The sequence below is a fragment of the Larus michahellis genome, chromosome 1 (genome assembly GCF_964199755.1).
Source record: "Larus michahellis chromosome 1, bLarMic1.1, whole genome shotgun sequence".
Taxonomy (NCBI): Eukaryota; Metazoa; Chordata; class Aves; order Charadriiformes; family Laridae; genus Larus; species Larus michahellis.
Window position 1 is genome coordinate 176,258,942 of NC_133896.1, and position 20,022 is coordinate 176,278,963.

A 20,022-nucleotide genomic window follows, 5' to 3' on the forward strand; every position below is an offset into this window, starting at 1 on the left:
GCTGCTTTAAGGGAATATCATGAAATAGGCATGCACTAGAGTTACCTGGTTACTGTTGCAGTGCAATGACTCTGAAGTAGAAAACAAGGTGGGTGTTTTTTCAACCACACTATAAGCTATCCTGAAACTATTTTCAAATTTTCGCTTTTCGGTTTAGATAAAATCAATAGTAATTTCAGGTAACATTTAGAAGTTGCCCTTTCCTCTGAAAGTTGCCATATTAGATCACAGGTCGGCCTTCTCAAAAAATACATTTCCAGTGTATGAGACCATGGCTGGCTCACTTGCTTTTTGGAAGAGGACCTGTGTGGAGGCTCTCTGGAAAGACCGGAGCAACCGAGCTCATGTCCGAGTGTGGAAGAACTGGAGAAGGTTATGATTTTTATTTGGACTCTTCTTTTATTTTTATTTTTTTATATATATACCCTTCCTGTAGGTAATCCAGAGGAAAAAGAGAGAAAGTGTCCATGCTGCTCCCTGAAAATGCGGAGAGTGGCACAGTGGCAGGGTGGATATCGGCAGGGAGATCACCACCTAAGCTGCATGTTAAATGCATGATGTTCACTTATATCTCATAACACAGCCAGCAAAGAGTTCAAAAGTGGTCAGTGTATTTTCACTATTCCATTGTATTTTACCTTTGGCTGTCAAAACTATTGCGAAAACAAATGTGCTTTGACAACAGACATTTCTTCAGAAACTCCCACCCTAAGTCATTATTTCAGTAGCTGGCTATGTAAAATGATAGTGTTAGACTAAAAGAGCTAGATTCTGTGCTTAGTTCTGCAAACATAAATCTGGAATAGCTCTACAGAGGTTTGTGGAGTTATTTCTGATTTACTGTAGTGTAGCTGTGAGACAAATTGGCCCAAGGAGTATAGCTGTCTAATATTTTCTTCTGTATCCTACTTTATTACTTTGTACACAGAGAAGTAGACAGCCTCCCGTTACAGGCTGATTCAGTAGCTCCCCAAAACACTGTGATACCATTATAGCCACACACACAGGCGGATGCATCAAGCCGACAGCTAACAGACGACTCTTTCAACTTCTTGGTGACAGTTGCCACCCAGTGATTTACATCTGGAAATGAACATACAGAAAAGTACTTCGTGACAGCCCAGCATTTCGATGATGCCTTCTTGCAGAAGATCTAATTGCCACCGTGTTTTGGAGCAGAAATTTGAAATTGCTTAGGAGAGTAGTCTCTGTGTTCAAAATGTTGTCTGTTATTCCAACAGAACCGACTTTAATTTGTTATTACCTTGTAAAAGGAGGAAAATAAAAATAATTGGAGATTGCCAGGCACATCACAGACTTAAGGGAGCTTTGCAGATAAACATTAACCACAGTGGAGGTCTGGTACAGTGAGTGTTTGCTGCAGACTGTTACAGCAAAGACCTCGAGAGTTGAAATCATGATCCTGAACAAAGGAGAAGGCACCCTGTATCTTCATACATTCACATTTGTCTACAGATTAGCATGGGCAGAAGAAGGACCAGGAGCGAAAACAGGGCTTTGAGGCTCCCTTGCACTAGTATTGTAAAGATCTACAGGGCTCAAATCCTGTAAGAACAAGAATTTGGCTTAGGGAAGTTGGGTAGCAGAATTAAAGATTGCAGGGGTAAGGTCAGAAAGATGAAAGCTGGACCAGGCAAGAGCGCGGTACTTGCTGAGGGAAAGAGTCTAGGGGAAACCAGGGTGGGTGAAAGAGTGAGGAAAATGATGCTGAGAGCCAAGCTGGGGAGACCTCACGCTGACATTACAACTGTAAAAATGCTCTTTTAGCATAGTACGTATTTTCAAGTTCTGACTGCTGCTTGTGTAAACTTAGGTCAATACCCTTCTGACCTGTTTTGAGATGTAACTGCAACTAAACTTGTTGCCATAGTATCCTACATCGGTATGCTTGTATAGTTTATTACTGAGGTTTATAACATTTCCTTTGTAAAATTACTCGTTGATTAGCATTGATATCAGCATTGCTAATGCAGTAGTGGAAATCAAAACAGTCCCACTGACATATGGGACTCGACTGTTAGGCCTACTGGGTCTTACTCAGGCAGGCTCACTGAAGCTAAAATAATGCTCTGATTAACGAGCGCAGTCTCAGGACAGGATATGTGCGTCCTCTTTCACAATGTGTTGTTTGATGCCTTGATTTTTACCAGCACTTTAGAACATATAGTTGAGAAATACTGTTTGCTCTGTACTCCCAAGGGCCTGACAGAAAAGCATCTTTCTCACTGCACACAATTTAGCATATATGTAAATTTTCACTGAAATGGAGAAAAATGGTTGATCCGGGATTCTCTTAAGAAAAATGCATGCAGTCACGTGCTGAAGCAGGTCAGGTTGTAATATTGCCTATAAATCTTGGATTTTAAAAAACAAAAGTAGCCAAGCACTCTAATTGCAAGCCCATGTGAAAAAAGGGAAACATTCAAAAAAAGAAGGAAGAGTTGCTTGCCCGAAAACCATAGGTCCCTGCAATAGGAAATGTTTACCTCTTTGGGTAGACACCTTCCTGTGTGAATGAGCCAAAGTTAGTAGGGAGAAGTATTATCTTTTAAAACTGGAAAAACAGACAGACTTCCAGGTGCCTAAGCCCTTTAAAAGTGAAATAGAAACAGAAAACTTTAAAGCTAAACACAAGCTGAGAGCAATTATTCTGAACAAAACTCTGAACTTTAAATTTAATAGAAGGATGCGATAAAGTAGTGATACCCTATGGGGGAAAGAGATGATGTTAATTTATCAGTTATTAAAAATGGTGGTATCATGATGGAATGTGAGAAAAATAGATTGTGTTCCTATCGAAGCTATGATTTCTAATATTCAGTAGAGTTAGCAATTTTAGTTCTCAAGACCGTCTTTTTGAGGCACTTTGTAAACAGGGGACATGTCTCCCTTGATGATAACAGGGAGGTTAGTACTGGGGAAGCCATGTGGAGAGAAATGTCTTCCACTTAAGGACATGGTTTAGTGGTGGACTTGGCAGTGTTAGGTTAACAGTTGGACATGATGATCTTAAAGGTCTTTTCCAACCTAAATGATTCTATGATTCCTTCTGGATAAATGGGTATTTTGATCTTTGATCTGTTGTCTGTGTGTACTCCTTTTGATGTACAGTGGCACTTAATTTTAGCTCTGTGGTTTACATGTGGACATCTGCTGCACTGGATCAATAGATTATGCTGTGGGAAGTGCAAAGGTAAGAGATAGTGATTTTTATGGTACTATTATGAGGGCATTAATTCTGGGCTGTGATGGTGTAGTGGCAAGGTTTACTTTTGTTTATTCATTTTGGTCATAAAGGGATGCTAGTCCTAATGATGATTTTAGGCAGGTGGAAGGGATGTCTGAAGGCCTTTTTCCTACTAAAATTCATAAAAGACATTATCCATCTCTAGCAGGCCTACCTTCCTCACACCTGTTGGGTGCAAGGGCTGGACCAGTACTTCCCACATCACTTTTCTTCCTTTCCTATTCTTTAAGGGCTAGAGTCAGAGAGGAACCCAAATGATGGGTAGAGCCATGCCCAGTTGTCCTTCAGAATATGAGCCACACCAAAAGACACAGCTATCTTGAAGCTCTGCTTCCCTAAATTGCTCATACCTCAGCTGTGTGGGTCCATGTAGGTGAGCAGTTGAGAGAAAGAGCAGAAGCCATACCTCATGCTCACTTATTTCAAAACTGTGCTGAATTACCAGTTCTGCTCACAAAGCTAACATTGCATTATTCTGACAAATAAAATACGATTTTTTTTCAAGGATAAGCTAAGCAAAGATAAGATGATATAACGCAAGAAAATGTTCAAGAAGCATATAGTTGAGTACTGTTTAAAATTCAGGTTCATGTTCTGCCCTCAGGTGTGCTAATGCTCAATGCTTGTGGCAATCATCACACAAATATATATTTATCTCAGGCCGTAAATTGGCCTTCAATTTAGACAGATTTTTTTTTCCTGCAGCCTGACTGTCTACCACTTTGAACTCCTATGTAAATTCCAGATTTCTCCTGCTGCTATTTGCCAGTACAGCAGTGCAAGAAATTGGGAAGACAATTTATTTGTTTAGTTGAAGCTTTTTTCTTTTCAGGAAAATCCTCCAGGGGTATAAGGCAAGTACAGCACTGGATCAGCTGGGAAACAGAAGAAAGAGGAAGACTGGAGACCTCTCCTGTCTAACAGGCAGTGGCTATAAATTACAAGGACATTAGGTAAGTTTTCAAAGAACTTAGAGTACTTACAGCTCAAGTCCCATTTTTATAAGTGACTTCTGAGACTGAATGTCAGTAATATGAAATCATTTCAGTGCTTCTCCTTGTACCTGCATATACATTTTTGAACTATCCTAAAGCTACAAAAGGTAGTCTCTGGTGCAACACCAGAGACCAGCTGTCATGTTCTTCTTGACCCCTTTTCCGATCTATGCTTGCCCAAGAATGAACCAGCACTCTGGAAAGATTGTGTGAAAGTAGGAAGAAAAATGGCGGATTTCTTTTTTGAAATCATGGACATTCATAAACATCAGGAATAGACAGAGGATATGTGGGAATCAATTCAGCAGGAGTTTCATTTTCATCTGCCTGTAGGTGTTTTTGGACTGTAGGAGGAATACGTAATAATGGTTTTATAATCAGAAGAAATTTGGCTGTAGGATGACATGCTGACAGGGCAATTCATTTCTGGTTTTACTCAAATTATTCAGTAACGCAAGCAATATGTTTACATGTACAATGAAAATAGAAAGCACATTTTCCCCAGTTTTGGTTGAGGATAAGTAAATGTATACAATGTGCAATGTGTTAATTATAGCTTCACAGTGCGTATCACACTTAAAATAGCTACTATTTACTGTTTCATTAGCACAATAATCATTCATACACAGGACTCAAGTGACAAAAAAGTAGCAGAACCATTATTTTTCAAAAGCATTTTTGAAAAGAGATAGTATTGAAAAGATTAATATATACTGAGAAATAAGATGTGATGCAATGATTGGTCTATCATTCTTTAGCTATTTTAGCTAAAAGGTATGTTTGCTAAAATACAAAAAACTAAACTGACTTTTATAAAACTCAGAAAGAAGAAATTATTATGGTTTGGCATTTTCCTACAATAAACAATCAAAACAGAGGTGCAGCTGATCTCGAGGGATTTTATTAAATCAAAGAACAAAATGGGAATTTTGAAAGTAATAAATTATAGAAGATTGTCAAAGACAGCAAGTAGACTTCTACCAGCTGCAACTGACGAGCAAGCATCCTGATCTTACAGGGGTTGTGTTTAATGTTGCAACAAATATCCCTGACAACATATTCAACTCCAGAGATGGATCCGGTCAGTAAGAGTGTGGAATCACGTCTGGAAAATTTCGAATGAAGAACGGTCATAAACTGGTTACTGATTGACTTCCAATTTTTTGCCCATCCAGGTAAATGATGAAATTGTCTTGCAGGACATGAGTCAAGGGTCAAAGACCAAGGTAAGCCGCAGTCGACTCCCTAGCAGGGAGACAGCATGACAGAGGGTCAGAAAGTTGTAACATAAAGAAGGGGTGAACAAGACTGATGGGTTTACCTGTGGTTTGGCCAAATGTCAGACTCATTGAAAGGACGCCTTGAGATTCAGAAAGATGTGAAATTTGTGCTGCACTATTTGCAAAAAAACCAACCCTGTAACTGTCTTATATTTCCTCAAGGGCTAAAATTCCAGTGGTTAACAAATGCCTTTTATGAAGGTTGTTTCTCTGGCTTGTCAGCCTGGACATTTGTTGGGAAACTCAGAAAGGGAGAAGCATGAGGTGAACTCTCAGGTTCCGTGTGGAAGGGAGGAATGACTTGGTTGGCAGAGAGTCTGCTTCCAGAGTGTTGCTCCGCAAGAAAGGTGTTGGAGATACAGCATGTGCCAGCGTGTTTCTAGAGATACATATTTTGGGACATGAATTACAATGGTTAGATCTTCTTTCAGTGAGTCTCAGTCCAATGCTGAATGGAACTGATAAGAGTTGTTATCTCTATATGCCCTGAATCAATTACCCTTTTGGAAATATTGCTATCCCTTCAGGCTCCAACACAGAAAGTTAGTCTGGAACACCGGCATCACCAGTGGGAATGACAAGCTCCTTCCATCCTAAATAAGGCCTGGTTAACAGGCAATAACATCCTTTGATAATGAAAGGTGTCATACCCTGTATGTAGAATAAGAGACATTGAGAATAAAATTATGTCAAGCAGAGATCTTATCAGAATCACAGAGTCTTAGAAGGTAGGTGAGCCTAAAAGAGTCCTATGTAGCTGAAAGAGGTATGGGAAACGGCCTCAGGTTGCACCAGGGGAGATTTAGACTGGATATTAGGAATTTTTTTTACACTGAAAGGGTTATTAAGCATTGGAACAGGCTGCCCAGGGAAGTGGTTGAGTCACCATCCCTGGAGGTTTTTAAAAGACAGGTAGACGTAGTGTTTACAGAGATAGTTTAGTGACGGTTTTTGTCAGTGTTAGGTTGATGGTTGGACTAGATGATCTGAAAGATCCCTTCCAACCTCGGCAATTCTATGATTCTATAGAGCTTGTCTAAGTCAGGTGACTTAATATTGGGACACCCTCTGAAGGTGTCTCTTTCTCTACTGATTCCATAAAGATCCTAGGGTGACTACACACCTAAATTAGGCCCCTGAACTGCTTTAATGTCTATGGGATCAATCAGACCATCTTTATGGCTTTAGGTTAACGTTGCATCTGTTTCCAATACAGAGTTGTTGTTTAACCTTATATATGTATTAATCATTTATACGGGAGCTTGCTAAGAAAAACTTTAGAAACTTTTTTTGAGGATTCATCTTTCCTTCGCATCCTCTGGTCAGTTCAGAAAATCTGGGGATAGTTTTCTTCATGCTTCCTTCACTCAAGGAAATTACACCAGCTTTTGATAAAATATCTCTGGCAGCCTCTATCAATTTCCATAGGTTTCTTAATGAAGAGATTATTGTTGTTGTTGTTGTTAAGGCAGATGGGCACAGACTGATAGAATAATTTAGAAGACATTTCAGAGATTTCTGACTAACTGCATGAAGTGACACTCTCTTCAGCCGACCCTTTCTTTTCTCCTGGTCTTCTCATTTTCACCTTCTGGTGTTTGGAAATTGTTTTGCATTTCTGTAACTCATTGGACATTAATCTCATTGCACTTCTGCTGAAGTCGACCAGGAACATATTATGGTTCTGCAGAAGAATATAAATAACACAATCCACCCACAAGCATTTCTTTCTGCAAAGTATGTCCTTCCTTCCTCACTGACTTGACAGCTAGTAAAAAATTGTAATCCTTATTTATGAAAAATTGAATAAAACTCAAGTACAGAATGGAACACAGGTCAACCAAAAGTGTATTTTAATAAGAGTCTCGTCATTAGTTGAAACTTTACATTCTCATCTCGATTTTATTCTATTATTTTCTTGCTTTAATTGGCAATGGTTCCTATATTTATATTTTTCCACAGCCAGAATGCTTATGATTTAGTAATTATTTTGGGGTATAGTTTTGTATATCTTGTACATTCCTCAATATTATGTAAAGCTTTAGCCTTTAAAACTGTTATGGCTACTCACAATTTTTCAAAAAAGTGTGGTATCATGATATAGTATTTAATATTCTTTTGTTTCTAACTCAGCTAGAGTCATTTCTTTTAATTGGAAGTGGTATGGTGACAATATTAAATACCATAATAATTCAGCTTTTTTAGGGCTGAAAGAATATGATTCTTTATTTGTTGTAAACAATTATATTGCAAATTCAGAATATTCAATTTCAAGTAAGAGTAATTTACAAAATAGCATAATGTGGAAGCATGAGTAATCACGCCCATCTTTCACGTGAACATTTGAAGTGACATTGACTGCAGTGGTGTTCTGTGTCCCATAATCTTCCCTAAATAAGACGAAAAGAGTTACATCTCATTGTGATTCATCACACTAGGTAGCTTGGATATCTAGCTCAAATTCACACACCATTGCCAAGGTTGGCTTGTAGTCATCATAGTGCAAAATAGCCCGCTTCAGAGAGCAATTCAGTTCTTAAGTGAACTCAACCTCTCCGAAGTGCCTGTCACTTTCTGTTGACCATAAATAAAGCATAGAAGAGCTGCGCTCCTAAGTGGGAATCTCAGCTGAGCACCTAAACTTGGGACGACTAAAACATGCAGATGACATACCTTTTTCCTTTAATGTATTTTGCAATTGTACAAAGTAAAACTTCTATATTAAATGCTGCTCTGAGGATATATACAAAAATGTATTTCTACTAAAAAAGCCCAAGGCTTATCAGAGAAACATTAACAGTATGAAAACTACGTGAAATACTTCAAATAAACCTAGACTAAAATGGAGACTCTACTTGCCGTCCACTTCTGAATTTGTAGATCAAAGAATGGAAGGATGCTTTTTAACTACGATCTACGATCTTCCATAGCTTAATTCAGAAACAATCTCTATTTAAAGCCATCAGTGGATTGGATTCTACTATAGTAAAGACCTAGGGCATTTTTTTCATGAAGCGACAAGAAAGTTGTACCTTCATAAAGCCCAGATGGGAGTCATTCATTCGACGTTTTTGACAAAAGGGTACTGGCTTTCAGTAGGTTTCATAAAGATGGGATTTTCCCTCATTTTCTGTTTGATGAAGATTTGCCATGAATATCACATTTACTGCCATTGATCCCAACTCTTCCAACTTCCTTTCCTTACCCTTTTCCAGAAAATTATTTTCTAGACCCCTTGAAAGGAGGAGGGCATGCTGTAGGCAGCACGGTACAAAACACAATCTCACCAGCTTTCTTTGAATATATTGGTTTTGCACTATCCTTTATGTGTCAGAGCAACCTCCAGGCTTTGGAAAATCATGTTCAGTTCCTTTACCTCACTGGAGAGGACAGCGCCCTGGCCACCAGGCTGCAGGCTACTTCGAGACGAGGGTGAATTTGAGGTTGTCGGTCCCCACCTTGCCTGTCAAGGCAGAGCCACTGTGCAGAAAAAATAAATCGCTACTTATTTTTCCAAAGGAGAAAAAGATTTACAAGAGTGTGTGTGATTGTAAGATGTGTTAGGGCTTATTTGTAAGGGGACCACTAGACCCTTGTGCTCCTTTAAGGAGGATGCATCTATTTTACTCAATTGAAGGTATAATGGAGTTATCTTACCACCCAACATGTTGATACGTGCAGTTCCCATTTGGAGACATCTATCTGTCCTCAGGCATTGCCCATGCGTCCTATGGGTATGTCTATTCGGATCAAACCCTAGCCTTGATGTAGAGTTGCACTGATTTTCACAGAATCATAGAATGGTGTGGATTGGAAGGGTTAAAGATCATCAAGTTCCACCCACCCCCACCCCCCCACACCCTCCCCACCATGGGCAGGGACATAGAATCATAGAATCAAAGAATCATAGAACCATAGAATGGTTTGGGTTGGAAGGGACCTTAAAGATCACCTAGTTCCAACCCCCCTGCCACGGGCAGGGACACCTCCCACTAGACCAGGTTGCTCAAAGCCCCATCCAGCCTGGCCTTGAACACTTCCAGGGATGGGGCATCCACAACTTCTCTGGGCAACCTGTTCCAGTGTCTCACCACCCTCACAGTAAAGAATTTCTTCCTGATATCTGATCTAAATCTACCCTACATCTTTCACTAGATCAGGTTTCTCAAAGCCTCATCTAACCTGGCCTTGAACACTTTCAGGGAAGGGGAATCCACAACTTCTCTAGGCAACCAGATAAGTTTCTCTCATTTGCTTTGCTTGGGACTAGCTCCTTTTGGAGTAAGCTAGTTTGAGCAATCCAAAATTGAGTGAGCTAACCAAAATCCGGGAAAGGCAGGGATTCAGTGCTGATGTTTGTTCCCTGGACCTCTTTAATTAAGTAGGGCAAATGCACTCTATGAGATTAACCCCAGAGTCTGAGTTCTACTGCAGGTATATTGCTGCTTTCACAGGTTAAGCCTCACTGAAGTCAGTAGGACACCTATACACAGCAAGGCTTATAGCCATGATTCAGACATCTCATAAGTCAGCATCAATCAGATTAAATTCTGTCCGGTGACAGGCAATAGGAAGACCATTACCAGAGTAATGAGAAAAGGGGGGAAAAAAATCCGAGAAAGGAGAATCATTAGAAATTTGCCCTCTGTAATGCTAAAATTCAAAGTAAAACTGCTCAATGGGATCACTTATTTGAGAGGAGTTGCCTGGATAAAAATAGATTCCTCATTGATAGTCAGATCATTGAGATTCTGAAAAAGGAGATGCTATTGAAAAAGTGCCTGCAAACTGGTTTTGTTTGACATCTGACTGAGTTGCGGGAGCCCTGAAGCTACCAGCACCTTCCTGCCTGCCGCTCCTGGAAATGCTTTAGAGAGAGCAAGCAATAAACACTACCCGGTGGGAAACTCCAGACTAATGTTTTATATTGATTACACGCTAGCAGCAGGGAGAGGCTTGACATGGACTTTCAGAAGTTGAATGTGTGAGCTGAATACCCTTTTCTAATAACAAACAAGATACGAAATCTAGGACACGACACCATCCTGCCAGATCAAGGGGGATTAAAATTACATTCACGTTCCCACTGACAGTGGTGTGGCTCTGAAAAGCCTGAAATTATTCCTGATTCTCCTGTAAGTCAAATTAATTCCAATAAAGTCAACTGCAAATCAGATCAATGTTATTTGTCTTTGAAATTTCATATGCTTGCCAGGTGGTACAACTGATTTAAATTAATTTTATTTCTTTGGGGTGGAACCAAAAAATTTTCATACATGTATTTTAGATTATGTATTTTATATAGTTATTTAAAAAAAGAAAAAATAAAAAAGCCAAGCAAGACAAAGTGAACTTATAATACGCTCGACAAGGATATGGTAAAGTGAATTGAATTTTGGTTGACAGGTGTGGTTTGGTGACTGACTAAATCTCACGGTAGCTGTGGGTATTGTCACAAGGGGTGATGTTCTTGCTCCACAGACAATAGAAAGATTCACAGACAATTCATAGTGTTATGATTTTTTGTATGAATGCAAAGTTCAAGTTTTCATGACTAATAATGCTTAGTATTTCTAAGAATCAATGTGCATAAACTTGATATTGAGGCTAGTGACTGATTATTTATGTCTTCAGTATGCAATTTCCCTTGGTTTTTGATTTTGCTGATATCAGTCATTCCCTTATATTGCCTTTAGTAAGTGCTTTAGTAAGTGCTGAAATTTCCTAGCAGGCCTTTTTGTGAGTTTTTGTTTTGTTTGTTTGTTTGTTTGTTTGGTGTTTTTTTTAAAGTTTCTTGTGTGCTTTTCGTTGGTGCTCTTTTATAGCTTTCTCCCTGCTCCGGACACCGCGTGCCTGGTGTTTTTCCTTTTAACAGTTCTAGCTGCAATTCTTCTGCCAAGTCTGTTAGAAGGAAAGGGGCTGGGTTTAATTTTCCCTCTGAAGGAATCATCTCGAGCCCTGGCAAAACCCTTGGAAACCAAGTGATGGGGGAGGCTGCAATGGGAATACCCTTGATGGATGAGTTCCAGGGCTGGCTGCCCTTACGAGCTATTCTTACTCACAAGTATCAAGTGCAAGGGAGTAAAAAAACAAAAGAAAGAATAAACCACTACAATAATACTTCATAAGAACTGAGGAGCACTCACTTTAGTCCTCGTTTAGTCCTGCGTTGCTAACAAAATTATGTATTAAGTCAGTCCCTCCCCTCCTCCACTTCATCTCGCTGAGGGCTGTTGAAACCCAGTAATTCAGCAGCTCCATCATCTGGCTGTATGAAGCTTTGGGGAAGCTACTTGAAGTGAGTGCACTTCTGATGCCAAGGGCAGAGGCTATCAGCTTCCTGCTGCTTTGTGTAACCCCAGCTCGAGCAATTTTAGCTCTGCCCTCCACCTCAGTACATGCTTACATTGAAACAGCCTCTACACTCTTTCAGCTCTATGTGCCGCCTCTGCACCTTCAGCGTCTATAACACAATCAAATCGCACAATATACGCTCTTTAGGAATGATTCAAGGGCACACAGAGCCCTTCACTGTGTCCTTGACACTAGGTAGTACCATGTCCTCAGCAGCAGCTTCCTCAGACTTATCCACTCACCCCATTCAGCCATTCTTTGCTGTGTTTCCTCATCAGCATAGGTGACTCATAGCTCCTAATCACATGTCTATCCTGTCCTTTCAATTTTTGGCATTACTTGAATACTTTATTTTTCGCTAACCCAAAAATTAACAGCATTTTAACCCAACCAAAATTCAAATAATCTCAGTGGGTAACTCCAGTGAGCTATTCTCCTTGCTGATTCTCCTCTACACCCATCTGATGTTGCCAAGAAACGCCAGTCTGGAGGCTTTTGATACCATACAGGAGTAAGCATTGCTTTTTTATGGATCCGATTCTCTCATGTATATTGCTGCCTTTGAAAAAGGTCTCTATTATGTGAATTTCAGTTATCATCATAGTACTTAGTTATACCAGAACGCTGAACAAATTTGTTCTCTATGTAAAACTGTGTTTGCACACAAGGGTTCAGAAATGTTTTGAAAAGAGTAAAAGTTATTTTTTCATAGCTTTAGAGTCAGAAGCGGTAGAGTGCCATTTTCTTAAGCTTTCTCAAAATACCGATTTCTGGGAAAAAAAGCAGGGCAACAAGTGAAACTTTCAAAAGGCTGCAAAAGATCAAAACAAGAGGCCTCTCACTGGGGCTCTTTGATATTCTTAATTATAAGAATCACTATCATCTCATATTGTAAAATATATCATCTCTAACTAGAGATCTGAAAGCTAATGACCTGAAAGAAATGAACACAAATCTAAAGCTTGCCAAAGACAGAAGTAGTTTCTGTTTTGTAGGAGTCCCTGATGAGAATTCATAGTCTATGGGGAAATTTGTGTATCTGTGGCTTTACGCTAGGGTGAAATGGATTTTTTTATTATACTTAGTTCACTGAAGTATACACTTTTGGTTGCTCAGAATCAATGGGGGTAAAATTTTGCAAACTATATATACTTTTTATTTTGAGCAGAGAAGGAGGGGATCCCAGCATATGCGCTGCCAGTAAGATCCCCTCCACGCACACCTCTGCCCAGGTGGAGTTGGAAATGCTCATCTGCGTTGGAGGATGCCCTTAGTTCAGTCCCCCTGGCATTTTGGTTGGTGAGAACCTAAACCTCCCACCACCTGTGTGGCTCAGTAAACTATGGTATTGTAGGCCAAGGCTTCCTGCCAGTTTTTGTTCCACGGAGGGAAGTTTAATAGGTGGTGGGGTCAATATGGGGCCCCGTAGCAAAATCCACACCCTTTGCTGGGTCTCTTTGACTCAATGCCACATCTCTCCCCACTCCCCACATCCCAGGGCAGCATCTCAAGCCAGCTGTTCCTTTCTGTGCTGTCCCTGAGTGCAAATTTACCTACATGCGTGCAGTGTACACCTCAAATACTACTTCTTACCATCAGGAGGGGATTCAAATCGCTTAACTGCATATGTCAAAACCAGTCATCCTGTAATCGGTGGAGAGATGGGCGCCTAATTCTGACTCATCGTATCCTAAAGTAAAGGCGTATAATAGATGGAAGTAACAAAAATGGCCATCCCATTCTCTCATCTATCTCATACCTTTACTGTAGGACAGGATGAACCACACTCAGATAACCACATGTCTCTACATGGAGTACAAAAAAGGACTGAGGTGACTAGCTGTGATATAGACACTTACATTGTAGATATATATAAAAATACAGATGTGAGCCAGTCCACACTATGAAGCCTCAGAGCCAAGAATCAGCTGCTGGCCCAATTTTATTAGTAGTATTGGGCATAGCTGGATTGACTGACAGCCAAGGATCTCCGAGTACCCAGGCACTCACTCCAGTCCCAGTGCAGGCAGATGAGATCCAGCAGCCTTGACTGTCTGTTGTTCTGTTAAGAACAGCTGCAACTAAAATTTCTTCTTCAGGATACCATACAGAAGTTTTTTTAGGTTATAAACAGTAGCCTCTGGGAATCCTTGCAGTCTGAGACTCTCTGGCATGTGATGAGTTTTTTTCAGACACTTCCAGCGATGTTCCACACTGCATAAAGTAATAAAACGGTTGATGAGACACTGACTGAACAGCACAACAGAGGAGAATCACCTGAAAATCAAGCCTACCCCAGTCTCCAGCAAGTATTTAAATAGGAAGCAATCATCTGTGAAAGCTGATAACAATCTTCTTTTCCCTCAGCACAGAGTGCTGAAGCAGACCCTGCTTTGGGACCATTACCTGCCATGAAGGTAAAAAATTTGGGGCAAGAGTCTCATGTGGAGTGACTGGGAGTCAAGATGATGCTTAGTGGGGAGATGACTTCAGTATGAAGTTCAAAACAAATGGAAAAAAAGGCTCATGTGGGACACCTGTTCTGGAAGTAATGATAGAGGAGAAAACAATCTCAAGAAATCTTTAAATAAGCAAAAAACAAGAATTATTGTTTTGGAATTAAAAAGGGCTTTGCCACTTACCTTTATGTACAGCAAATGCTAAGAATTCTCATTATTCTGTGTCTTTTGGAGCCGAGGGCAGTGGAATCAAAAGGTTCTTTCCAGTGCAATCCCCAAGGGGTAATTGAAATATAATTGCATTCTTTATGAGATGTTTGGATTTTAACTTTATTTTGGTTTAATATACCTGTACTTTCTAAGAAAAGGAAGTAGTCTATTTCTAAGAAAAGGACGTACTAAAGTCACAGAGGTTTATCCTTTTAAATTACTTTTACAGACTTCAATGGAGAAAGTATTTTTATTCTTTGCCCCTAATCTATAGTAATAAAAAAATAATCACTCTTCTTGTATTTTTTAATTCTCGTTTGTTGTGAATTGATTATGGAGCTCAAGGATATTTCAGCAATGGCTTGAGCAAAATATAAGCAGAGAAGTACTGTAATAGGTATATACCAAGTCCTCAGCTGAGAGCTGGTACAAAACACTCAGATGCTCTCTGCAATCACTGGAGACATTTTTGCTTCACACAGTACTCTCACACAATTCATTTTTCCTTCACTGGAGAAGATATGAAAATCCTAGACATTTGGAAAAAAAATAAAAATCATTCCTACTTTTCAAACTACCTCCTGCATAAGAATATTAACTGTCCAAAATTACAGGTGCCTTGTGTAGTCAGGGAAGCACTTAGAATCACAGAATCATAGAATCTTCATGGTTGGAAAGGACCTTTGAGATCATCGAGTCCAACCATACACACAAACAAAAACCCCCAAAAAACCCCCAAACGACCTACAATCTCTGCCCTTCAGAGCATGCCCTGAAGCGCCACATCTAGGTGTTTCTTAAACACCTCTAGGGATGGTGACTCAGCCACCTCCCTGGGCAGGCTGTTCCAGTGCCTCACCACTCTTTCAGTAAAGTAATTCTTCCTAATATCTAATCTAAACCTCCCCTGCCGCAACTTCAGACCATTTCCTCTGGTCCTGTCATTATTCACCTGGGAGAAGAGGCCAACACCCACCTCTCTCCAACCTCCTTTCAGGTAGGTGTAGAGGGCAATGAGGTCTCCCCTCAGCCTCCTCTTCTCCAAGCTGAACATGCCCAGCTCCCTCAGCCTCTCCTCATCTGACCTGGTCTCCAGACCCCTCCCCAGCCTGGTAGCTCTCCTCTGGACACGCTCCAGCACCTCAATGTCCCTCTTGTACAGAGGGGCCCAGAACTGAACACAGCACTCGAGGTGAGGCCTCACCAGTGCCGAGTACAGAGGCACGATCACTTCCCTGCTCCTGCTGGCCACGCTATTCCTGATACAAGCCAGAATGCTGTTGGTCTTCTTGGCCACCTGAGCACACTGCTGGCTCATGTTAAGCTGGCCGCCCACCAGCACCCCCCAGGTCCTTTTCTGCTGGGCAGCTTTCCAGCCACTCTTCCCCAAGCCTGTAGCGCTGCTTGGGGTTGTTGTGACTGAAATGCAGGACCTGGCACTTGGCCTTATTAAACCTCATACAGTTGCCCTTGGCCCATCGATCCAGCCTGTCAGTCACTTGAACGGTTCAGTCACTAGACATTGGCACAGACACCTCAGACAGGATGGATGACTTGTTCTCTGGAGGTGCCTGCTGCCCTGGAGTCCCTGGGCAGGGAGAGCCGAGGCACTCAACTCAGCTAAGGTGACTGAAGTTAAGCAAGATGAAATCTATCCTTAGTCTTTTGGTACAACCAGCTTTTCCAACCTGCAGAAGCAGTCTTCTTATTTGATTTATGGCTTCACATTGGGTAAGTTAGCTGCATGTCAAGGATTTGTATTGACTTCACATTTTTATTCATTTTGGGAAATCATGTTGACATCTGTTACCATCTCTACAGTCAGTTATTTAAAAAAATTAGTGAACAAGTCCTTCAGCTTTCCTTGATTTACCTGACAAGGGACAGAATAACTCTAATGGATCAACCTTCCTCATCCACTTTATTTAGGATCACACTGGCACAAGACATTGACATTCTCTGTTTCTAAGACTGAAATTCCCCATCACCTATGTAAAAGGAAGAATAAGGAATTTTTCCTTTTCTTATTTGAAAGTTTAAATTAAACTATGCCTCTGGCTCTCTCGCAGGCAAGGTTCATTTAAGACAGCAGATAAGGTCCAGTGTTTGAAGAACATTAATTATAGTTGGATGATGCAAGTTTGGATGATAAAACCTGGCTGTTGTAAGCTAAATTCTACAAAAGGCCTTATCCTGTCATACTCTTGGGGGAAAAAAAAAAAGGAACAGTGAGTTTTTTCCCTTCTGGAGAATCCAGAGAATCCCAGACATCTGGTAATAAATGTCGCACTCAAAATTTTCTAATGAGAGAACACATCATATATAGCCAAGGATTATGTATCTCTAATTTACTGTAAGAGATACATGCTGTTACAAAACCACAACTCAGAATTGTCTAACCTTCAGGCAAGGTTCACAGGGAACCCTTTCATTCCCACAGTAAGTAATACCAGGTGATTTCCACAGAGCAGAGGTGCTCGGAATGTATTTTTCTTGCAAAAACAAGTATTTCAAGCAAATCCTTCAGAGAGTATCAGTATTGTTGGCACCTTATGTTTAGTGTATGTGTGGTAAATTTTTAAACTAGACTATACTCAGGATGAGGGATGATCTCAGCCCTTCAATACTGGAGCACTCTCATGGAAGGGGCACACAGTGGAGGGGGAAAAAGAGGTGAGACCATTCTGCTGCACTAACATAACTTAATTCAAAACTAAACTCAAAGCACAAATCCCTGGGAAAACAGGGACCACCACCTTTACATCAGTGACTGGATTACCTGGCCTCTTGTTTTCACAAAACCCAGGTTGCATAGATGACTGACAGTCAGATGTACGCACACACCTGAATCACAGCTGTCTAATCTTTAGAATCATAGAATCATAGAATGCGCTGGGTTGGAAGGGACCTTTAAAGGTCATCCAGTCCAACCCACCTACCATAAGCAGGGACATCTTCAACTAGATCAGGTTGCTCAAAGCCTCATCAAGCCTGGCCTTGAACGTCTCCAGGGATGGGGCCTCCACCACCTCTCTGGGCAGCCTGTTCTAGTGTCTCACCACCCTCATTGTAAAGAACTTCTTCCTAATGTCTAATCTAAACCTACCCTGCTCTAGTTAAAACCATTGCCCCTCGTCCTATCGCTACATGCCCTTGCAAACAGCCCCTCCCCAGCTTTCCTGTAGGCCCCCTTCAGGTACTGGAAGGCTGCTATAAAGTCTCCCTGGAGCCTTCTCTTCTCCAGGCTGAACAACCCCAACTCTCTCAGCTTGTCCTCATAGGAGAGGTGCTCCGTTCCTCTGATCATCTTCGTGGCCCTCCTCTGGGCCTGCTTTACATCATTAAGAAATCATGTTGAAAAAACAACGTTAGTTACCTGCTAGTATGAAGTCTGAATATGTCACAGATTAAAGAAAAAAAAGAGAAATTGACAAAAAGTCAAAGAACAGAGGAAAAATTCAGAATTTCTCTGGGCAGAAAAACAGACTGAAAGAATCAGATGCATTATTTATGGTAAATTATCCTCTGACTTTTCTCAAAATTCACTTTATGGGCAAGTTTGAAATGACAAAAATTACCTGACTCCTGGTTAGATGAGCATCTAATATTCTTTTTTTCAGAGCAGAATAGAACAGACTAGTTGGAAGGGACCTAGAATGATCATCTAGTCTAACTGCCTGACCACTTCAGGGCTGATCAAAAGTTAAAGCAAATTATTAAAGGCATTGTCCAAATGTCTCTTAAACACTGAGAGGCTTACGACTTTCAGTGCAAGAGTCTGATTCCTACGTGTACTGTAACAGAATAGTATAAAAGTACACACAACTGCAAGGTAAGAAAACTTCTCTTGAGTTTTTCTCTTTCATTTCCAATTTTTGGGCAAACAGCTCATAGTGTATAAATTCTTTGCTAATGCAATGCTGAATAATGTTGTCCATGGATTCTTGCCTACAGATGTTCCCTCTATATAACAGAGTGTCAGATACGATAAAATTCAAGGTGTGTGTTTCACTTAAGAAGCACACTGTAAGCCACTCCATTTCCTTTTGTGGTGCTCTGCTGAGCAACGTTTTAGCGTAACCCTGTTTAAAACATGCATGCAAGTATAGCAGAAATAAATACAGATTTGGGAATGAACAAAAATTACTAAAAGCACTGAAAACCTCTATGCAAAGGCAATCTGAAGAGTATCATTAAAGTAGAGAAGAAATCCATTAGATCTCATAGAAAAAATAAATTGTACAGAAAGTGTTGCAATTACTCTCTCCTGATACTTAAGAGAGTAGAGAATTCCAGCAGAGTTGGAAACTGAGACATTTACAACTGATTTTTTTTTTTCCACAGAACAATCAATATGAGGAATTCATCTCCTCTGCCTCCCTCTGATATAATTGGGTTAGTGCGTTTTAGAAAAGGACAACATATACACACAGATAATAAAAAATGAAATGTCAGAGTGAAAAGCCTGAGCTGTGTGCCCTGGTGCACAGAGTCAACACTGGGTATCAGTTTAAAAATTAGCCAGGGGAAGGCTGTTGTATAGCTGGCTGCTTAGGGGACTCAGGAATAGAGTGGAAATTGTAATACTTTGCTGCCAATCTGACCTAGCGTGGACAATTGTTATGCATAAAATCAAATGTTTGTAGCCCAGAGAGACACACTAGGGACAAGGAGTCAGAGGGATACCTGAACTGGTGGTAGTTCATTCAGAGATGGAGGTGAGGCCTCGGCAAGCCTTATTTTTGCACAGATGTTGCAAAACCTGGATCTTGCACATCCTGATCTTCTGTTAGAGGCAAAATGCAAGAGAAATGCAAACAGACCAAGGGCTGTCATCAGATGGGTTTTACATAATTGGCTCTGGCAGTTTTCAGGGGTTACCTCAGGTTCTCACAGCTGTTGATGCTTTTGGCTGTAGAAACCCACCTGACAGCTGAGCTAGCAAAGCGGAGTACCAGCGCACCTCAGCCTGGGACTAAATGAAATTTCCAGACTTATTTTACAGGGTCTAATATTCTCAATCCAAATGTAACAAACAAAAAGATCACTAAACTAACAAGCAAACAAAAATCCCAGAGAAAAAGTATATACAAAAGAAGCACTAATTTAACCTAGTTCCTATAAGAAGATATTCTATGTTGGTATGTTTTATACCTAGATAATACTGTAATTTACTGCAATAAACCAGCTTAGTAAAATCCATACAGCTTTATTTGTGGATATTCACAAATTTATTTGATACCAAAGTGTTGATTTAGTTCACCCATATAACATACAATGGATAGGCATACTATTTGACCTCCATCTCATTTCTACCTGGTTTAAAGCAAACTTTGGGGAACTTAGGAGCATCCATGCACTCAGTTGCTGTGGTCATGCAAGGGTTATAAGCACCCAGATCAGATGTCTTCTGATTGTAACAAATTAAAGTGGTTAACAAATTTTCCTCAAAGCAA